Here is a 20,110-nt window from a genome sequence, read left to right as displayed (position 1 = left end):
GCGACGTCGGGATCCCCGAGGCGCCGCGTGCGGTGCCAGCCAGCGTCCCGCGCCCCGCGCCCTCCGGGTGGCCGCCGCCTTCACACGGTGCGTTCCCCGGCCGGGAAGGGGGCGCTGCGTTTCCAGCCGCCCGGTGTTCTCGCTACTGGGCTTCCCTCCCCGCACGCAAGGCCTCCGCAGTGACGGGCCTCTGGCCGCCGGGCCCAGGTACCTCGCACCCCAGCGGCACACACACCGGGTGCGGGGGGCGCTCGAGGCCGCTCAGGCCGCGCGCTTTCCCCGAGGGCGCGGTGAGTGGGCCCGGGCGCGGGTCCCTCCTCCCTCCGCAGGTGGGTCCCGGCCCTGACCCCCCCCTCAGTGCGCCTGCCGCCTCTCTCCACCTCTCTGGCCCTGGCTTTTCTCCTGCCACGTCCTTCTGCTCTAAGTCCTGAAACTCCAGCTGTCCTAGGCCGCCGCCAAAGGTCTCCACACTCCCTCCGACGCGGCCCAGCGGTGGTGCTGGGAGTTCTGACCTCCATTTCCCCTTAGAAATTCGGTTCCACCTGAGCGAGGGCCCCGCTCGGAGATACTTGGATTATTGCCCTTGTTTGGCTACTAACTGTTGTCTGGGTTTTCTCATCCTTTCCACGTGGGCATAAAGGGAATGCGAAGCCGTTGTCAGTCCAATTACACATGCGCAAAGGTGCCCAGGATCTGTGACGGTTAGGACATCTCTCCATCCATGAGAGCGTTTCATGGGTTCCATTCGGGAGGCAGGTCCAAGGGCGAGCCCGGTCCAATGTGTGATCTGGCATTAGCTGCCATTGGTCCTCTGCTTTTTGGCCGTCTTTTCAGAATTCATCGAATGACAACAGTTGTATTTTTTTGGTTGGTTTTTTTGTTTTTTAGACCATCCCTTCTTGAGGGATAGCCGCAGTGGATTTTAAAAAGCCAGTTAAGAATTGCTGGGGAGATTTCCACTGCCATGGCATGCCCGAATCAGATGGAACCCGGTGTCTTGCAGCAGCCACTATTCCTTGCACAGCCCAGCAATTTCGCCTAGAAAACTGAAAACAAGTATCCACACAAAGACATGAAGACATGCTCTTGAACGTTCAGAGCATCATTATTTATAACAGCCAAAAGCTAGAAACAAGCCAAATATATACCAATCGGTTAATGGATAAACACAGTGTGGTATGTCCATGTAGTGGAATAACACTCAGCATTAAAAAGAAAAGAAATACGGATGCAGGTTACGTCCTGAATGACCCTTAAAAAGCATATGCTAAAAGCCAGAGATGCAAAACCACTTATTGTATGATTCCACTAATTTTCATTAACGCCCAGAAAAAGCAAGTTTATAAAGCCAGAAAGCAGGTCAGTGATTTGCTGACTAGGGGTATAAACAAGAATTGATTACAAATGGGCATGAAAGAACTTGGTTGGGTGATGAAAATGTTCTAAAATGGTGACAATTGTGCAGGCCTCTACGTGTACTAAAAATTATCTAGCAGTAACCAAAAAAAAAGGGCAAAACGAATATCCTTTTATACCTTTATTCCCACATTAACTATGACCTGTAGCTGAGCCCCAGGGGGAGAACTTTTTGCAAGGCAGTTTTAGAGAGAGGAAAAATGTTTTTAAAAAAAAAAAAAGAGTTCCAGTTCTCTTGGAAAGATAACCATACTTCTATTCAGCAAGTTCTATTTTGGCGACTGTTTTCGGAGAGTCTTGTAAGTGTTAAAGCAAGTTAATTCCCCCCTTTCACTCTTCTAAGTGATTAATTCCTGGGAGCTAGACTTAGGCATTCCAGTTCGTGACATTTTAAACACACCTACACATAGGCACACGGTACAAAGTGCACATTTCAGAGGGGATTTTTTTTTTATGACTATGTTAGGATCTGTTTTAGAAATCCGTATCAAGCACTCGGGTGGAGTACCGTGTGATTATAGTTTAGATTAAAAAAGGAAAAGAGGGGGGAAAAAGTAGAGCCCACTGACAGCTTCAATGAAACGATTCGGTTCATCCAGGCAGCCAAAAGTTTGGGTATTTATCTCCACTTGTCTCACCTTTCCTTCACCTTGTTCTTCAAGGGAGGAAGGCAGGGTTCATGGTTACTCTGGAGCCAGGATTAAACAGCCTTTAAACAGTCTCTTCTGCTTCCTGCCGGTCGGTTGCTCCCAATCCAGACAAAGATAAGGCCCAAATGGGCATTTTCTTGTCTTTGTCCTTGTCGGCACCAGACTGATCATTTCCTGTTGGTTCCTTCATCAAAGGTACCAGGCTCTCAGCCCTTTGAAGTACCTGTCCTCAGACTCTGAAGAGAGCCAGACCCTGCTGAGTCAGTTTCTTGTTTCCTCTTAGAAGCTCCACGCTCCCCGGGCCTTCTCAGAGCATCCGGCTCTGGAGGCGGCCTTTGGTCAATGGTGTGGGAAGGGAGGCCAGATCCAAGCAGGGAGGTGGTTTTATCACAGTGCAGAGAACATGGAGCATGATGGGACGGGGATGCCATTTTTGAGCCAGACATTTCGGATAGAGATGCCCCCAGCTGGGTCTGTAGAGAAAAGTGGGAAGACTGCAGGCCTTTGGTCTGGAGCCCATTTCTGGTTCAGCCACTTAGCAGGGGCATGACTTTGGGCAAAGACTTTATTTCCAGGAGACTCAGTTTCCAGTTCTGTAAAATGGGGCTTATTATCTGTACCTAGACTGCCACATGGAATACATGTGCCCACATACCCAAAGCAGTAAGCGCTGTGCTTGGAGCAGAGGTTCAGTGAATGAAATGTATGAATTGCTGTGATTAATTATGAGGTCTGACTATTATCACACCTTAAATGATCTGAGCAAGAAAGGAGTCATGTTACAGTTATGAATTATAATCATGATGGAGATTAATCCTGTCTTAAATGATGTTAGTCATACAACTTCGGGTCAAGAATATTTTGGCAGTTCAAAATGTTCTGACACTGTGAGGCCTGTTTAGGGTCATACAGAATTAGGTGTGCCAATGTTGGGGGCAAGGGCCCTGGGTTCATGTCCTAGATCTGCCACAGATTCATTGAACCACCTTAGACAACCCACTCTCTTGCTCTGAGCCTCAGTTTCCCTAGCTGTGAGAGTTGACCTAAGACCTTCCAGAGCTGAAATTTTAGAATTTTTAAGTCCTCTTTATTAAAATGAAAGCATCACATAGATGCAATTCTCTTTTCTGCCACTAGGAGCAGTCAGTCACTCATCTCAAGCCAAGCCCTGACTCTGGCATCCCTGTCTCTGAAGTACTACATACACCCTCTTCAACTCAGTCTGTAGTATCTGTATCTTTCCCCTTCACCCTAAACTATAAATTCCACAAGGGCAATGATGATACCCTTCTGGTCATATCTGTATCCCCAGTACTTGGTGTCTCAAAGACAGAAGTCCAATAAATACGCTTGATTAATTGATAATGTTTAGTAATAAACATTTTGATTAAATTAAGGCCAGTCTATCAGTCAATCATCACAATAATACTAAGTTATGAATGATCCCAGCCCTAAGTGGCCTAACATAGCAATTATGTGCTGCCATATATCTGTGGGTGGCCTGGTCTAGATGGGGCGGGGCTGGGCCAACTCAGCTCCCCTTCCTGTGTTTTTCATCCTCTTCCAGGGAATGGCTTGGGCATCTTCTCCTGACACTGTTAACTGTACAGAGACGTCAAGCAGAAGTCAGCACAGCCTCCTGAGGTGTAGGCTTAGAACCGGAAACCACGACTTTATTTTGTTGTCCAAAGCACACCAGTTGGGCAGATCGAAAGTTAAGAGTAGAGAATTATAATCTGCGTCTTCAGTGAAAAACAAAACAAAGCGACTTTAGAGCTGCATGTCAAAGAGAATGAATACAGGGAAGGGTGAAGAATGGGACCATTAATGCACTCCCCACAGGCAGAAAGAGTTTCCCATCATGCCTCCCTTCTGGGTCATGTTGGGTTGTCAGATCCCGTGGGTTGTATCCTATAATCATGAATGCAATATTCTAGAACATGAGAGGAGACAGAGAATCAGAGGGGAATTTAGTCTCGTATGAAATCGGTATAACTGTGTCCTTCCTTTACTTTGAGATTCAAGTTGGAAAGGAAGAAAGCAAGCAGAAATAACAATGTAATAATGTTGATCACCGGCTTACATGTAAAGCTAAGGACTCTCAAAACATCCCTTCAAAGTGTGTATTATTATTTCTATTTTACAGATGAGAGCGTTGAGACAGCAAGGATTGCATGCACTGTACAATATAATACCACTGGTGAGTATTGGAGCTGGCAGTACAACCTATTTCACAAGTTGTCCCACTAGCCCGCTTCTCAGGCTCACGCAACAGCTTCTAGTCTTGAGTGATGGGGGCTGGGTGGGAAAGGGAGAAGTGCTTTTCTCTACACCCAAGGCAGAGGGCACCCATCAGATCTTCAGGCACAGTGCCTGGAACACAGGAGGTGCATGATAAACATGCCTGGAAGGGTAAGAGATGAAAGGGCAAAAGGAAGGAAGGGAGAGAGGAAAGGAAGGTCAACAGAAGCAGAAAAGGCAAGAGAGAGGAAGGACAATATAAGAGAAAAGATAGGCCCTGGCTGGGTAGCTCATTTGGTTAGAGCACCATCCAGATACACCAAGGCTGTGGGTTTGATCCCTGGTCAGGACACACACAAGAAGCAACTGTGAATGCATAAATAAGTGGAACAACAAATCAATGTTTCTTTCTCCCTCTTCCTCTCTCCCTTTCTCCACCTTACTCTCTCTCTAAAACAAAAATCAATCAATCAATAAAAATTTTTAAAAGAGAGAAAAGATATAAGCATGTTGATCTGTTTGGATAAGCCATCCCTTTCTGTGGTGAGCAGAAATCTCTGGCTTCTGAGGGTCATGCATTCCCTGCCCCTTATGGTGCTCAGACAGTTGCCCAGTGCAGGCCTCCAGGCCATAGCCGAGAAGAGGCGACAAGCCAGGCCCTGACTCTCTTGCTGATCTTCTCATCTCTCCCTTGGTCACTCAAGCCACACTTACCTTGCTATTGTTCAAACACAAGATTCAAAGCCTTGGCATTTGCTGTTCCCTCTGCCTGAAGCATCCAGCTCTCGTCTTTCTCAGGGCTTGTTCCCTCATTTTGCTTATTTAACCAGGACTTCCCTGGCTCTCCCATCCGCTGAAGCAACCACTGAACACCTCTAGCCTCTGTAGCCCATCACTTTCTATCCCCTTAGGCTTCTTTATTCGTGTTCATAGCACATACAGGGGTGGGCATGAGTAGGTTCACAGTTGTGAGTATGCAACACACAGAGTTTGTTCTATTATTTTTTATTTATTAATTATTGTATTACTGATTCTTATTCTTAGCCAACTTTTGCCCATCCCTGTATAGCTGCTTGAAATTGTATGGCATATTTTTATTGCCCCATTTTTATTGGTCATCTCACCCCTAGGGTCCAGTTTTGGGAGAGCAAAGTGCATCATCTCTCTTGTTCACTCCTGCATCTTGAGCATCTAACACAGAGCCCGGCATGTGGTGAGTACTCAATAAATATTTGGACAGTGAATACATGAATAGTAAATGCATAAAAGATGCTAACGGAGTGAATGAATCCTAAAACCAAAGGCAGATGGGTTATCCGTGTGAATCTAAATGTGGTACAGGGTCCCTTGTTTACAAAATGAATTGAATGATGCCAGTTATTCACATTACCCAGACGCTGCTTCACCTTCCAAAGATTTCTTTTGAAAGCTGGTTCAAATGGATACCTGTGATCATCCTTCTACAAAAATATAATCCTATTTACAAGGCGGTGGTATGCAGACGCCTTTTTTAGAGCATATGCATTTTCCAGAAACGAATTCCAGGTATGCCTAATGATAGCTCTGCGTCTGCTCTCTAATACCGGTTTGTTTGTTGTGTGGACGAAGAGCTTGGTTTATTAAAACGCTTCACAGAAGGCGATTTCAATGTTCGTTTGTGCATATATTTACATTCTTTTTTAAACTTGTGAATAGACTCATTTAAATGTGTTTGCACTCCAGGGGAACCATTGGGAATGTTACTTAAGATTGGTACTGCCTTGCTTTGCAAAGAGTCTGCAATTTGGACAACGGGATTTAAGAGCGCTCTGTGTTCCAGTTTTCGTGAACGTTGAAACATTGGCTATGGGTACTGAGAACGGGAAGGTAGATGTCATCCTTACCCAATGGAGAAAAATTTTTTAAAAAAATCTTCCTTTGCTGTCCTGAGCTTAAGACAGATTGAGTCTCACAGCATAGGCTGAGGGTAGTTCAGTGCTTTCTCTCGTTGTGGTGTGATTCCTCTCCCTGTTCAGTTGCCTCTTTGGTTGGCTAAGAGCTAATAGCGGTGTTTCCATAGAGCACAGGTAGGTCAAAACGGAATGCAGTATTTCACACAGGTGGCTCAAGAGCTTTGGTCTTGGAAACAATATTCCAGAAAAGTCTCTCTGTTCTGACTGACAGTCCCCCTTAGTTCTGGGTCTTAAGCCATGATTGATTCCCCATAGCACAGACTGTTGTTCTGGGTATGGATAGAATTGAAGAATCGCACTTATAATAGCTGTTCATTGACTGCCTAGCAAATGCTTTAATTCCAGTCCTTACAACTATTCTACAGAGTAAGTATTCTTACGCCCATTGTATAAGTTGAGGGTGGGAATGCTCAGAGAACGGAACAGCTTACTCAAACAGTTTGCTACTAAATTAATTATTCAATGTGATTTACTTGCTCAGCGTCTACAAGGGAATGTTAGTGGTGAGGTAATTTATAGGGATGAGGCGGTGAGGAGAGGTAAGTGGAGAAGATTTGACTTTGGGTGGTGGGCACACAGTGCGATAGACAGATCTTGTATCATAGAAATCTACACCTGAAACCTATATGATCCCATCAGCCAATGTCACCCCAATAACATTTAATTTTAAAAAGAATATGACTGGGGAACTAATTTGTAGGGGAGAGGGAATAACGAGAGGTAAGTGGAGAACTTCTTAAAGATATTCTTTTTAAGCTGAGAATTAAAATATGCAGCAGAGTTAGTTAGGATAAGGGTAGGAGAGAGTATTCCATGGGAGGCAGAGAGTATGGAAGGGCATGGAGAAAAGGTGGGATTTGGAGCATCTGTGGGAGGACCCAGCACAGACCCATAAGGCCAATGGGGAAACGAGACAAATAATCCAGGGCTCTGTATTGTAGGACAAGAAAGGGATCCTGCATTATACCTCAAATGCAATGGGCAGTTGTGGGATTTTTTTTTTTAAGGAGTGATCTGATTGCATTTGTTGACAAAGAACATTAGGATTAGGAGCAGATGAGAGCAGGATAGGTATGTGGATTCGCAATTTCCCAGGAGGCGGTTGCTGCCTTGGACTGAGGCAGGGGCAGCAAAGAGGGGTGCATGTTCCAGGTGTGCTTTGGACATGGAAGCAGGACTGTTGAATTGGTCATGGCAGGTGAGGGAGAGGAAGATGTCAAGGGTCATTCTCATGTGACTGACTCGAGCAATGAGGTCGACAGAGGCGCCTGTTATGAACTAGGACACGTCTCGGGAAAGGCCAAGTGTGGGAGGTGAGGTTCCCCAACCTGCAGTTTATGAGACCATTGAGCGCACTAGGATACTGTCCTTCCCTGTGCCCACAGATGTCCTCCTGGGTCCGGAAGGCCATGTTGTCTGACGCTTTTAATAGTTAAAAGTAGAAATCACTCAAGAGACCTGAATTCTAGACTCTGACTTTGGACAAGTACTTGCCTCACTCTGAGCCGCTTCTTCTTGTCTACAATGAGGAGGAGTTCTATGTTCCCGGTTCCCTCTCAAAGCCCTAATTGTGGATTATGATCACGTCAGGCACAGTGTTTTAACGCCAGGTCTAAAGGGTACATTTATAATGATCCTGTGTCAGTGGGGGTTCTGTCCAGGGACACCGGTGAGATAGGACATGGGGCAGTGGTGATGGCTAGATGTCACGCACAGGCATCCAGGTCACCGCAGAGCTCAGTGGGAAGGTCAGTTTTGTCCCCTAGCGTCGTCATTCAGGGCCATTTGTCAACAATTCGTTGCTGTTCATGGCACCCATGGATTTTTCACCTGTTCTCTTTCCTTCCTGAAATGTCCACCCCATTGCTCATCCCCATTTTCTCCTCTGCTCCTCTCAGGGGAGAGAGCAGAATCCCACCGCCCAGAGAACGGGCTTGGAAATCCAGCTGCTCAGGTTGCAGCTCTGGTGGTGGCCCTCACTTGCTGTGGGAGAGTCCTTTACTTCTGTGAGCCTCAGTTTCCACATCTATAAAATGGTCACAACAGCTGTGCCTACTGCAGAGAACAATTGTAACTTAGAAAGGTGGTAGTTCACAGAGCCCGGAATAGAGTAAATGCTCAGTAAATGTTCTTCTCCCTCTGCTCTCTCCTCCCCTCCATGCTGCTGTTCATTATCTATCATTTTTCAGAATTCAGCTAAGGGATCAAATATCTCCCAGAAAATCCCCTGACCTTTCCCTTCCCACAGAGAGTCATGCTCATGATTTGACCTTACCACAGGGTCTTATTCCATATGCTTGTCTGTCTCACCCCTGTGTCTCTGCAGGAGATAGTGAGACATCAATAATTATTGATACGTCATTGTATCTCCAGTAGACAGGCATATGCCAGGTGTGCAATGAATGTGTGTTAACCTCAGCTGCCAACCAGGATGTTTGAAGAAGGGTTTTTGGAAGAGGTCATGAGGACAGAGGAGGAGGAAAAGAAATCTCATAGGTCGTATCAGATTCTCAAGGAAGATTTTGATGTAGAATATGAAGGGAGCAAAGAGTAAAATCAACATCCCTTAGCTGCCCCAATTGCACTAACAGTTCCCTGCTGTGTGACATAGAGTCATCACACACTCTATATCTTTAATACAAGCACTTCTTTTTTTAAAGTATACCTTTATTGATTTCAGAGAGGAAGGGAGTGGGAGAGAGAGATAGAAACATCAATGATGAGAGGGAATCATGGATCGGCTGCCTCCTGCATGCCCCCCACTAAGGGTCGAGCCTGACTGGGAATCGAATCGGGACCTCCTGGTTCATGGGTCGATGTTCAACCATTGAGCCACACAGGCTGGGCTAGTACAAGCACTTCTTAATTGACAGAGAAATATTTAGCAAAACTTACCATGAATTTGCAACCTGAAGTGCTCCCTTCCTGTAGCTCTGCTCACATCCACGGCAGGGGGAAAATGCCGCCAGACAGTCTCATTTCTTCGAGCGAGATGAGTCACAGAAGCAAACATTGGAAGATGTTCTACAAAATAATCAATCATCTGATAAAACTGTTTTGGATGTGGCAGCTGTCTAAAATGAAGGAAGACTATTTTTTTCCCCCAGCTAAAAGTTTGCATATGTACAAAAGATCCTGGTAGAAGAAATAGAGAGATTTAAGCCAGACTATCAGTGAAAAGGATGTGGGGTTTCCAAGCAGAAAGGCAGCTGAAAATAGCAGCCAGTCCTTCCCACCCCCTTTCTCCTAACCCTGGGCCTCACTCTCATGCCTAACAGCCAGTAATTGCTTTTCCATGATAAACATCTTTTACTCCCCTTTCGTTAACAATGTGGCTTCCAGAATACTTGCACATTTTATCTTGCCGATGTCTGTCTTAACTATCATGTCCTGTATGGAAATCAGCAGCGGCAGGAGTGGCAGCGGCATCCTAACCAATTGCAAGCAAGGAGGGGGCCTTCCCTATGTCACTGCTGAGTATCATGACACCCGTGTTGCTGGTGAGGAGACTCCAGTGCCAGGTGATGAGCTGTCTGTCCACGTTCATTCAGATCAGACAGCATGGAGCTTGGGTGTCTAGATGTAACTTTCATGCCGGGGATGTCTCAGATGGAAGCTGACAAACATTCCGTCGGATGGGATGATAACTTCCTGTAAACTGGACATTGAACACCTCAGAATGCATCTATATCCAGGCGCCAAATGCATAGAAGCCTCTCAAACTCTGCCCATCTCCAAATGGCCCTCGAATCATCAGCTTTGCATACACGTTCTCCCGTGCTAAGAACAAGCGTCCTCCTTCACGCTCCGGCTCATTCCCATTTAGTGTTCCAGAATTCCGTGCTCAGACGTCCTGCTCTCCAGAAATATTTTCCTAGTGTTCCTTGCCCTTCTGACTCCCTGACACCGGAGTGAACTTAACGTCCTTCCTTTGTGTTATGTGCACCACGCCATGGGCCTAATTCTGACCTAGTACCTGACCTGTCATTTAAAAATTATTTTCTTCCAAGGCACTATTGCTTTAAGGGTAAGGGTCATATTTTGTACATCATGTGTATCCCCAGAATCTATCACACAGCCCTTGGCAAATGGACTATGCCAATGCATGCGAGGCTAAAATAATAACTAGCATTCGTCGGATGCTTACATGGGTCACACACCATTCTGAGCACTTTATGTGCACCCTCATTTGATTCTCACAATATGTATGTGAGATCGAAGCCTTTGGCAAGGATCTTTTCTAGCTGAAGGAGGGAGGGAAAGAGGGAGAGCAGAAGGAAGGGAGGGAAGTGTGTACACAAATACATATGCAGCTTACCTGTGCAAACACACACACACACACACACACACACACACACACACACACACATACATCACAGAGCTGTATATTTTGCTTAATCATACACTTGAGAAGTTTCAACACAGAGACTGGCAACTTATGTAGCTGCATTGACAAACACCTGGTGCAGATCATAGGTGGTTCTCTTCGGCCATAGACTGAGCTAGAGTTTTCAGTCCTGGGTGTCACATTGGCATTCAGGACATTGAAGGACTGGCAGTGCGAGCCACATGGAGAAATGATTTGAGGACGTATATTTTTGAGAAGAGAATGCCCTGGGGGGTCATGATCACCTTGTTCAAATATTTAAAGGGCCATCATGAAGAAGAGTGATTGGATTTATCTGGCTCGGCCCAGTGTGCACAAGACTAGGACTGATGGACAGAAACTTGCAGGAGGGAGAGAGAATGCTGCTAGGTCTGGGGGGTGTCTGGCCAGGAAGGTGTCTGCCATTCGATCGTGTGCTCCTCACAGTAAAGCATCTGGGGTCATTTCTCGTATGGGAATTCAGACTGTATGTCCATCGGACAGGCCCTGTCCTGTTGCCCGGGGGACTCCTGCTGTGGGTAAGGGACCGTATCACAGGACCACCATGATCTCCTCTGAGAATAAACTGTAATGGAAACCGTAACAAGTCTAGTTGGAGTAGCATAAGCCTTGGACACAAGTCTATTTCTACTCATGTTGAAGCTACTATTACTACTGCGACTGCTACTACAATCACTATCAATAGTCACATAATAGGTGCTACGTGCAGGGTAGCTACTGTCTAAAAGGGCACATATTCCCTGGGCTAGACATTTTGCATTCTGCATACATTATGTTATTTAACCTGCACGCAGTCCTGGATGGTTGATGCTATCCACCCCGTGCCACAGCTTTAGGGAACTGAGACTCTGGGAGGTGAAGTAATCTGCTCATTGTTATCCAGATAGTCACACTCAAGCCCATATGTGTCTGACCACAAACCGGTCATCTCTGTTTTGCTGAGCAGGAGGGTGAGAGGGGGGAAGGTGCGGGGGGCGGGGGGGAGAAAAGGAGAAGAGAGGAGATCGAAAGAGAGACATAACATAAACTAACCCTAGGCATGAGCCTGGTTTATTTTGGGGAAAGGATGATACTCTGTTCTTGAAATATTCTCATTTCTCGTGCATCTGGCTGTCCATTGTGGTTGTGTAGATGGTAATGACCAGTGACAGGTTCATCTGTTTGATTCTTTCTCTGATGAGTCCCCTTAATTCTGTGGCCACTGCACCCTTCGTAAGAAGTGCTGCCTCACACCTGCCTGTGAACAGATCAGGTTATGTGCATGGCTTATGCGCTTCTTCTCAAAAAGCAAGTGAGGGGCTTAGGTCCGCTAAGCGGAATCGCTTAAATGGGAATTGGGAGACTCGGAAGAGGTAGTGGGGCGACTGGGGATACCGTCACCCCATCAAGCATAATCAAGTTAAACATGTATCTGAAAGCAGTCTTGACAGAGAGCTCGCCTCTTCCCCCAGGGTCACTTCAACACCCACATTGGATGAGCTGCTTCAGACAAACATGCCAATTTCAGGGGCATAAACGTCTGGAAGGCACATAAATAGTGCTGGTGCCTGGTTTTCCACTTATGATGTCCTACTGATGCGTCATGCCATCTCCATCTTTCAAGACCTACTGCCCTGTGAGGTCTTTTATTCACTTCTCTGATTCCTGGGTTCCCTCTCGAGCTCCTATAGAAGTTATCCTCTGCATCGCAACATTAGATTCAGACTCACATGCAGTCTTGTAGCAGCGTGTGTGTGTGTGTGTGTGTATGTGCGCGTGTGCATGTGCATGTGTTCCCTCTCCCCATGCAAGTGGGAAGAAATGCCCATGGGAGGTCCTTTACAGGGAATCTAATGTTCGCGAATGCACCGAACCTTCACCTTTGCAACTCCAAGAATTCAGTCCTGTCTGAGTCCCAGAAATGGTGATAGAAGCTCACAATCCCAACTGCTTGTAAGGCAATGAAGGCAACTTCATGCCCCAGAATGCCTCCTATGAGGAGCCCCGTATGTGTTTCGAAGGAATAAATAACATGTGGGATGGGTGGTGAGCAGCAAACAACACTCCGATCGCCTTGACAAGGACATCAGAGCTGCTGGAGGACTTATTTTGCTGTGATTGAGCATCTTGGTTGGTTGAGGAATGAAACATTGGGAATCAGAATGAAGGAAGATTTTTTCTTCACTTAGTATTTATTGAAGTCCAGTTGACATACACAACTATATTAGTTTCAGATGTACAAAGTAGTGAGTCTGTGTGTATATACCTTACAGTGTGATCGCCGTGGTATGACTAGTAACTGTCTGTCACCATACAAAGTTATTATGTTATTGACGATATTCTCGTGCTGTGTGTTATATTCCCGAGACTTATTTTGTAGCTCTTAATTGCACAACCTCAGGTGGTACCACTGTCATCAAATCCAGGAGGTGATCCCTAGCTGGTTGGCTCAGTGGATAGAGCATCGGCCTGCAGACTGTAGGGTCCCAGGTTCGATTCCAGTCAAGGGCACATGCTGAGGTTGCAAGCTCAGTCCCCAGTAGCGGGCAGCCGATCAATGATTCTCTCTCATCATTGATGTTCCTAACTCTCTTTCCCTTCCTCTTTGAAATCAATAAAAATATATTTTTAAAAATTTAAATATAAGCAATTTTGCCTCAGCCAAATCTGTCTGTCGCCCAGGAATTGTTTATCTCTTTGGGATGATCATATGCAACATGCATTTTATTTTAAGGTGTTTAATCTCAGAGCTTGTTGTTGTTGTTGTTTTGAGTTCTGGAGACAGGAGACTAGCAACTTGTCCAAACCCCAACTACTACTGGCAGCATTCCCAACTCAACACGTACATTTCTTAGGAAAGGAATCTTGCTTTTCTCATTGTCTGCATCCCCAGAATTTCTAGCATGGGAGAACAGCTCAATAAATATGTCCTAGGGTCCTCTCGATGGAAGAGTCGATACTACATTTCACACATTTTTCTACTACAAAAACATTGCCTTAATAAAGTCTGTTATTAAATACATCTTCTTGGGTTCCAGTAAATTAAAATTTTACCAACTTAATCTGTCTTTCTGGAAGCACATTTGTAATGCTTGGTATTCTTTATCCTGTTTTCGCCGTGTGTCATACATCATTTTACTATGGTGCATTTCTTAAAGAGAATACTTATGGGAAGAATATTTTTAAAAATCCTTATTAGTATGGCCTATAGCAATTAAAGCTTGAAATTAGAATTAAGGATTGTGCATTTCGATGCAGGTGGCCATATAGATATATTAACATAGTGGCGAGGTTTTTCTTTGCAGGCACACAGTTGTCATTAGGAAATATAATACTTCTATTTTGCTTGATTAATTATGACAAAGGCGTAACAAAATATATATTGTGCGTGGGAGCATGCACCCTTTGCAAAATTACAAGTCATGGATAAGCAGAGGTCTGAATCCAAACATTCTGTAAGAAACTTGCCGAGTAAGTACGTATGAAATTTGCTTTTTGAAATATTTTTGGTAAAGAGAATTTATGCACTTAAAACATGAAGAAATACACTCTGAGAACACAATTCACAGTTTAAAATAGTTCTCCTCCCAGCTTTCCCAATCTACCCTGGCTTTAGGTATGTTTAACTTTGGAAGATATTCTGATACAAAATAAATAATACATAACACCAATACAAACACAGTAAAAGCTACTGTTTTTAACTAGTAGCCAGACATCCCAAAGATGCCAGGCTCCATGCTGAGTCTCCTTCATGGTTATCTGGTTTTATACTCACAACACATCTGCCAAGTAGATACTATTATTATTATTACTAGAGGCCCAGTGTATGAAATTCCCGCAATAGGCCTTCCTTCCCCTGGCTGCCGGCACCGGTTGTCCTCTGGCACCCGGGACCCAGGCCTTCACTCTGGCCACCACCTTCCGTCTTCGCTGCAGCCAAAGCCTTCAGTCTTCACTGCAGCCGCAGCCTTCAGTCTTCGCTCCAGCCTGAGCGCCTCTCCTGTAGCTCCCTCCGCCCCCCAGTCTCCCCACTCATAGCAGGCGTCCTGCCCCACCTGGCCGCTCCGAGCCTGCATGCATGCTGCCCAGAGGCCTAGAGCGGCTTGGGGGCGAGGCAGCCAAATTTGTTGGGTTAATTTGCATACTCACTCCTGATTGGCTGGTGGGCGTTGTGGAGGTACAGTCAATTTGCATCTTTCTCTTTTATTAGTGTAGATTACTATTATTATTTCTAAAAAATGTATATGCAGTGAGACACACATATCTTAGCTATGTAATTTCATACATTTTGACAAATGTATACACTTGTCCCAACACTCCAATCAAGGAGGTAACATTTCCATCACCCCAGAAGTAGATGCTGTTTTTAGCTCTGACTTCCAGATGAGTAAAAGGTTCAGAAGAGTTAGTCCTCCCCACGCCAGACCAGGAATAAAGAGCAGAGCTGGCAGTCCAGCCCATGCTCCTCACTATGCTTGTGCCAGGACACCCACGGCTTGGCTTCAGCGTTTGTGGGTTTCCGTGTGTGTGTGTGTGTGTATATGTGTGTGTGTGTATTTAATGTCCATAATGGTGGGGTTAGGAAAGAAAACAGGTCGGAAGGACCAATGGGACTAGCCTAAGTGTTTCTAACAGTGGTTTTCAAAACTGCTAATTTGGGGGGTATCTTAGCTTTGTAAGGACAGAGATTCCTACTCCATCTTTATACGTGTGGCTCAGTAGACTGGCATGTGGGTGTAGATGCTGTATTTTTTGTAGGCTTCCTGGGTGATCCTGGCACCATGTATTTATCAGGATAGGCTGCGTAATGCTGCGGTAGCAAGTTAACCATGAATTTCAGGAACTCACCCTATTAATGTTTATTCTTTCAAATGCACGGTTTGATGGCTCTATAAAGAAGATGTCCTCTTTTTATTTTTTTCCAGCTTTATGGAGATATAATTCATGTTTAACGTTGTGTAAGTTTAAGGAGTACCACCTGTTGATATGAAACACATATAAGTACCACCATAGGTTAGCTAGCCCCTCCATCACTTCACTTTAATTATCATTTCTGTTTTCATGGTGAGAATGTTTAAGATCTACTCTCTTGGCAACACTCAAGTCTATAGTATGGTATTATTAATTGTAATCACCAGGGTGTACATTAGATCCCCCAAACTTATTCATCTTATAACTGGAAGCTTGTATGCTTTGACCAACATCTCTCCCCCACCCCCACCTTCCGGTAACCACCATTCTATTCTCTAATTCTATGGGCTTGGCTTTTTTAGATTCCACAAGGATGTGGAATAAAGGGGACCCTTATGCACTGTTGGTGGGAATGTCAATTGGTGCAGCCACCATGGGAAATAACACGCAGGTTCCTTAAAACCTTAAAGGTAGAACTACCGTATGATCTAGCATTCCCACTTCTCAGCATCTATCTAAAGGAAATGCAAACAGAATCTTAAAGGTATATCTGCACTCCCACATTCATTGCAACATTATTCACAATCGTCAAAGATATGGAAACAGCCTCAGTGTCCATCCCTGGATGAATGGATAAAGAAGATGTAGCATATCCGTGCAATGTGATCGTATTCACAACACGCCCTCTTTGCAGTAACAGCCCAGGATTCTCTGGCTTCGAATCCGCCATTGACCTCTTTGTGTCCTTGCAGGAGAAGAAGGGAAGAGCTGATGGGTTGTACACCAGCTCTTAAACCTCTGCCCGACCCTTGGTTCAGGACTTGGCTCCGGGCCCCCCCCGGAAGGGAACTGAGAAACGTGGGGAGGACGTGGGTTTCGGAAGCAGAGTGAGTGTCTTGGCCACAGTCAGGTTTTGAGCATCGTCCGCCCTCCAAGTTTCTTTCTTTGGAAGTTGTGTCTGTGATGTGGTGTAGAGAAGAGTTACTCTCCTGTTTTCCTAGGAAGCAGTGTCTGTACTGTGATAACACCTCTGCACCACAGAGTGCTTTTCCTTGCCTTCTCTTTGACCATTAACTTGCATGGCAAGTGTGAGGCCATTATTTCATTGATGCGGATGGTGCTGCCGGCACCTCTGTGGGTTGTGTGCTGATCCCTCTGAGTTGGCATCCGGTAAGGTGGTCCGAGCCTGGATGGTTTGCATTCCCACCTGAACTTGCTTTCAGATGGATGCCCGCTAGACCCCTGCCGAGCCGTAGAAGGCAGCGGTTTGTAAGGTATTTATGAGGTCTGTGAGTTTCACAAGTGACTTCACTTCTCTGATCCTCATTTCCTCTGGAGTGAAATGGGGGCAATGACAGTTTCTCCCTCATGGGGCTGTCATGTATATTAAAAATGATAATGCACCTAAGTGCTTAGCCCAGGGTCTGGCCTATGGTGGGTTTGCTCTTTATACGAGGACGTCTCTAAGACGGCCGATCTGCCGATGTCTAATATAAAGAAACTCCCCTTCGTGGCCTCACCCGGAGAAATGGATCTCACCATCAGCATGCTGAGAGAGAAGCCTTTTCCGTGCCTCCAGATGAATCAATTCCAATTCATTTCCCCACCTTCTTAAAAAGTCAGCGTTGACCCTGCCTTTCAACGCTAAATGATGATGTTATGAACGTGAAAGTGAAATTAGCAAAATGATACTCCTCTGTCAATGCGAGTCTATCCGCTGTAAGTGGGTTGTGAACGATTGTGCGGTTCCCCTCCCTTCCCCTACCTGAAGCTCCCGCGTGATCTAACAGCAGGAGTGTGTTAAATCATGCAGCGTAAACTCTTCCCCCAGAGTGGCACGTGAGCTGCTTGCAATTCTCTCTGTGACACTGCTTTTCAGGTTGTGCAGCGTGCTATTAGCCATTTACCTCTTCACAATCTGTGGGCATCTTCTCTGAGAAAGTCTATGGAGATATATTCCCCAAGATTATCAGGGCATGTCTCTGGAGGTCTGAGTTGGCTTGGCCTGGAAAAGGTGCTTTCTTGCTTAAATTTGAAAATACTGCAGGCTCTGCCTCCCTCAGAGATGTATAACATATATTGGCACATCTGCGTACGTTAGCACATCCCCCATATGTTCCTAGACCTTCTCAAGTAATATCTGTTTAGCTCTGATCAAACCGATCACTTACAAAACTCCTTTGGCCATAAAAACTTTATTTCCCCAAAAAGGGGTGTCTCAAAGAATGGTATATTTGGCAGGATTATGGGCAGGGTGGGTGGTAACTGAAGCTGTGGAACTTGGCCTGCTCCTCAGGTTTAGAAAGATAATAACAAAGGAGCCACTGCTTGGTCTGATCCGAAGCTTATCATCCAGAGAAGTCACGCTCATAGAAACAGAAAGTGGGAATGGTGGTTGTCAGGGCTGGGGATAGGGAGGTGGGAAGTTGTTATTTAATGGGCACAGAGTCTGTTTTGCATGGTGAACAATTTCTGGAAATTGGTTGCACAACCACATGAATGCACAGTTGTTCTTAACACTACTGGACTGTACACTTAAAATGGTATGATAGTACATTTTTAAATATATATATATATATATATATATATATATATATATATATATATGATTCAGAGAGGGAGAGAGAGATAGAACATCATGATGAAGAGATCATCATCATCAATCGGCTGCCTCCTGCACCCCTCCCCCCCCACCACCACCACCACACACACACTGGGGATCTAGCTTGCAACCATGTTCCCTGACTGGGAATCGAACCGTGACCTCCTGGTTCGTAGGTTGATGCTCAACCACTGAGCCACACTGGCTGGGCTAAGATGGTACATTTTATATTACATGTAGCTTGTGACAATTAAGAATTTAAACAGAAGAAGAAGAAATGACAAGGATGAGGCACAGAAAAGCACACCGTCAAAAGCAGAGGTGGAGAGTGGAGGTAAGGAACCATCGTGCCAAGGAAGGGAAGCGAGGAAACAGAGGGTGGTGAGTGTGTGGGTCAGCACCAGGGTTTCTGTCTGCCATTGGAAGCAGAGCACATCAAAAATGGGGCTGAAACACACTGATTCAACTTCAGGTGCCTTTTCTGGCTCTTCCTCTTTGGGGACTTTCTAGGGGGAAAAGAGTCCATATAGTATACAGTATATTTTTATTAGAAATCCCATCGGTTAATGTACACCTTCGCAGCGCTGATGGACCGGCCCGGATGTGCAGCACATTTGGGATGCTTTTATAGAAAAGCTAAGACTTATTTTTCTAATAAGTCTTTCATCTGCAGCATCTAGTTTTTCCATTAGGACAACTAAAATAGCTCGTGGGATTGCTTTTTGTCCTGCTACAATAACAGGCACCGCGGTGAGCCAGTCACCATGGGATGTATGCAGAGTATGATGTGGCTACAGTGAGAAAAAAATCTCTCCTCCCGCCACACCCTTTCGGCAGAGGGACATTTTTTGACATCTCTCCCATGTTTCCAGGTCAGGGAATATCTTCCCTGGTGTGAAGGGAAAAGAGATAATTTATAGCATCATATGCTGAAATAATGGGGAGTGATGTCTTTGAGGGCAAATAGCATCTATAAATAATCTTAATAGGTCACAAAGAGGCGAGGTCATACTTTGGTTCTAATTAAGCATGGGTTTTCGTTTGTATGCTTTACTTTTCTTTTTTCTACGTAGACACACACTAGACGCTTCTTTTTGGGTGGTGGGTAGTCAGGGTGGGCTAGATTAAACTGTGACAATAAATGGCCCCCAGTTCTAGTGACTCCAAGGATGGGGGTTCATTGCTCGCTCCTATGCTGCATGTCCACTGAAGGTCACTGTGGCCCTGTCCTCTGTCTTCACTCTGGAGCCCAGGCTAATAGCACCATCTTCCTCGAGTTGTTCTGACCTACCTGCAACAAGACGTTAATGGCCCAGCTTCTTCTGCTTGGAAGTGGCTCATCACTATGTCCACATTTTATTGGCAAAAGCAGTTGGCTTGGCCCTTAGCATTTAACAGGGCAGGTTTAATCTTTTAGGGACGGCCCCTGCAACAACAACAACAGCTACCTGGAATCAATGGCAAAGAATAATCCTGAGCAAGTGGTCGGACGAAGGGTAAGAGAGCAAATATCTTTACAGTTTTCCAGGAACTTTACATACTATTCTTTGTCACGCAGTCTTGCCCCCCAACCCAATGAGATTCCTGCCGTTCCTTCCTCTTTTCTTGTAGGCGAGGAAGCTGAGTGCAGGCTCACTCAGTCACCTGCCTAAGGTCACAGTGTTGGTATGTGTAGGAGCTGGTGTTTGAATCCGTGCCCAACAAACTCAAAGTCCTTGCTCTTCCCAAGGCAACATGTGACTCCCACACTCACGTGTGGGCAAAGGAAAGCCTCCAGCCCTGTTGGGAAGTTGGGAAAGCCATGGTTCAGTAACACAGCCCTTGTGTGAATTGATGCATGTAATGATGGAAGGAAACAGTGAAGTTCTAGAAGCAGAAAGATTCTGAAAATGGCAAGGTTACTTCCTATGATGTATTTTCCATATGAAAAAAAAACCAAAAAGTGAGCCTCACTGACCATCAAAATAAGGGG

The sequence above is a fragment of the Myotis lucifugus genome, unplaced genomic scaffold (genome assembly GCF_000147115.1).
Source record: "Myotis lucifugus unplaced genomic scaffold, Myoluc2.0 scaffold_179, whole genome shotgun sequence".
In the NCBI taxonomy this organism is placed as follows: Eukaryota; Metazoa; Chordata; class Mammalia; order Chiroptera; family Vespertilionidae; genus Myotis; species Myotis lucifugus.
Note: the sequence above shows the minus strand (reverse complement) of the source record.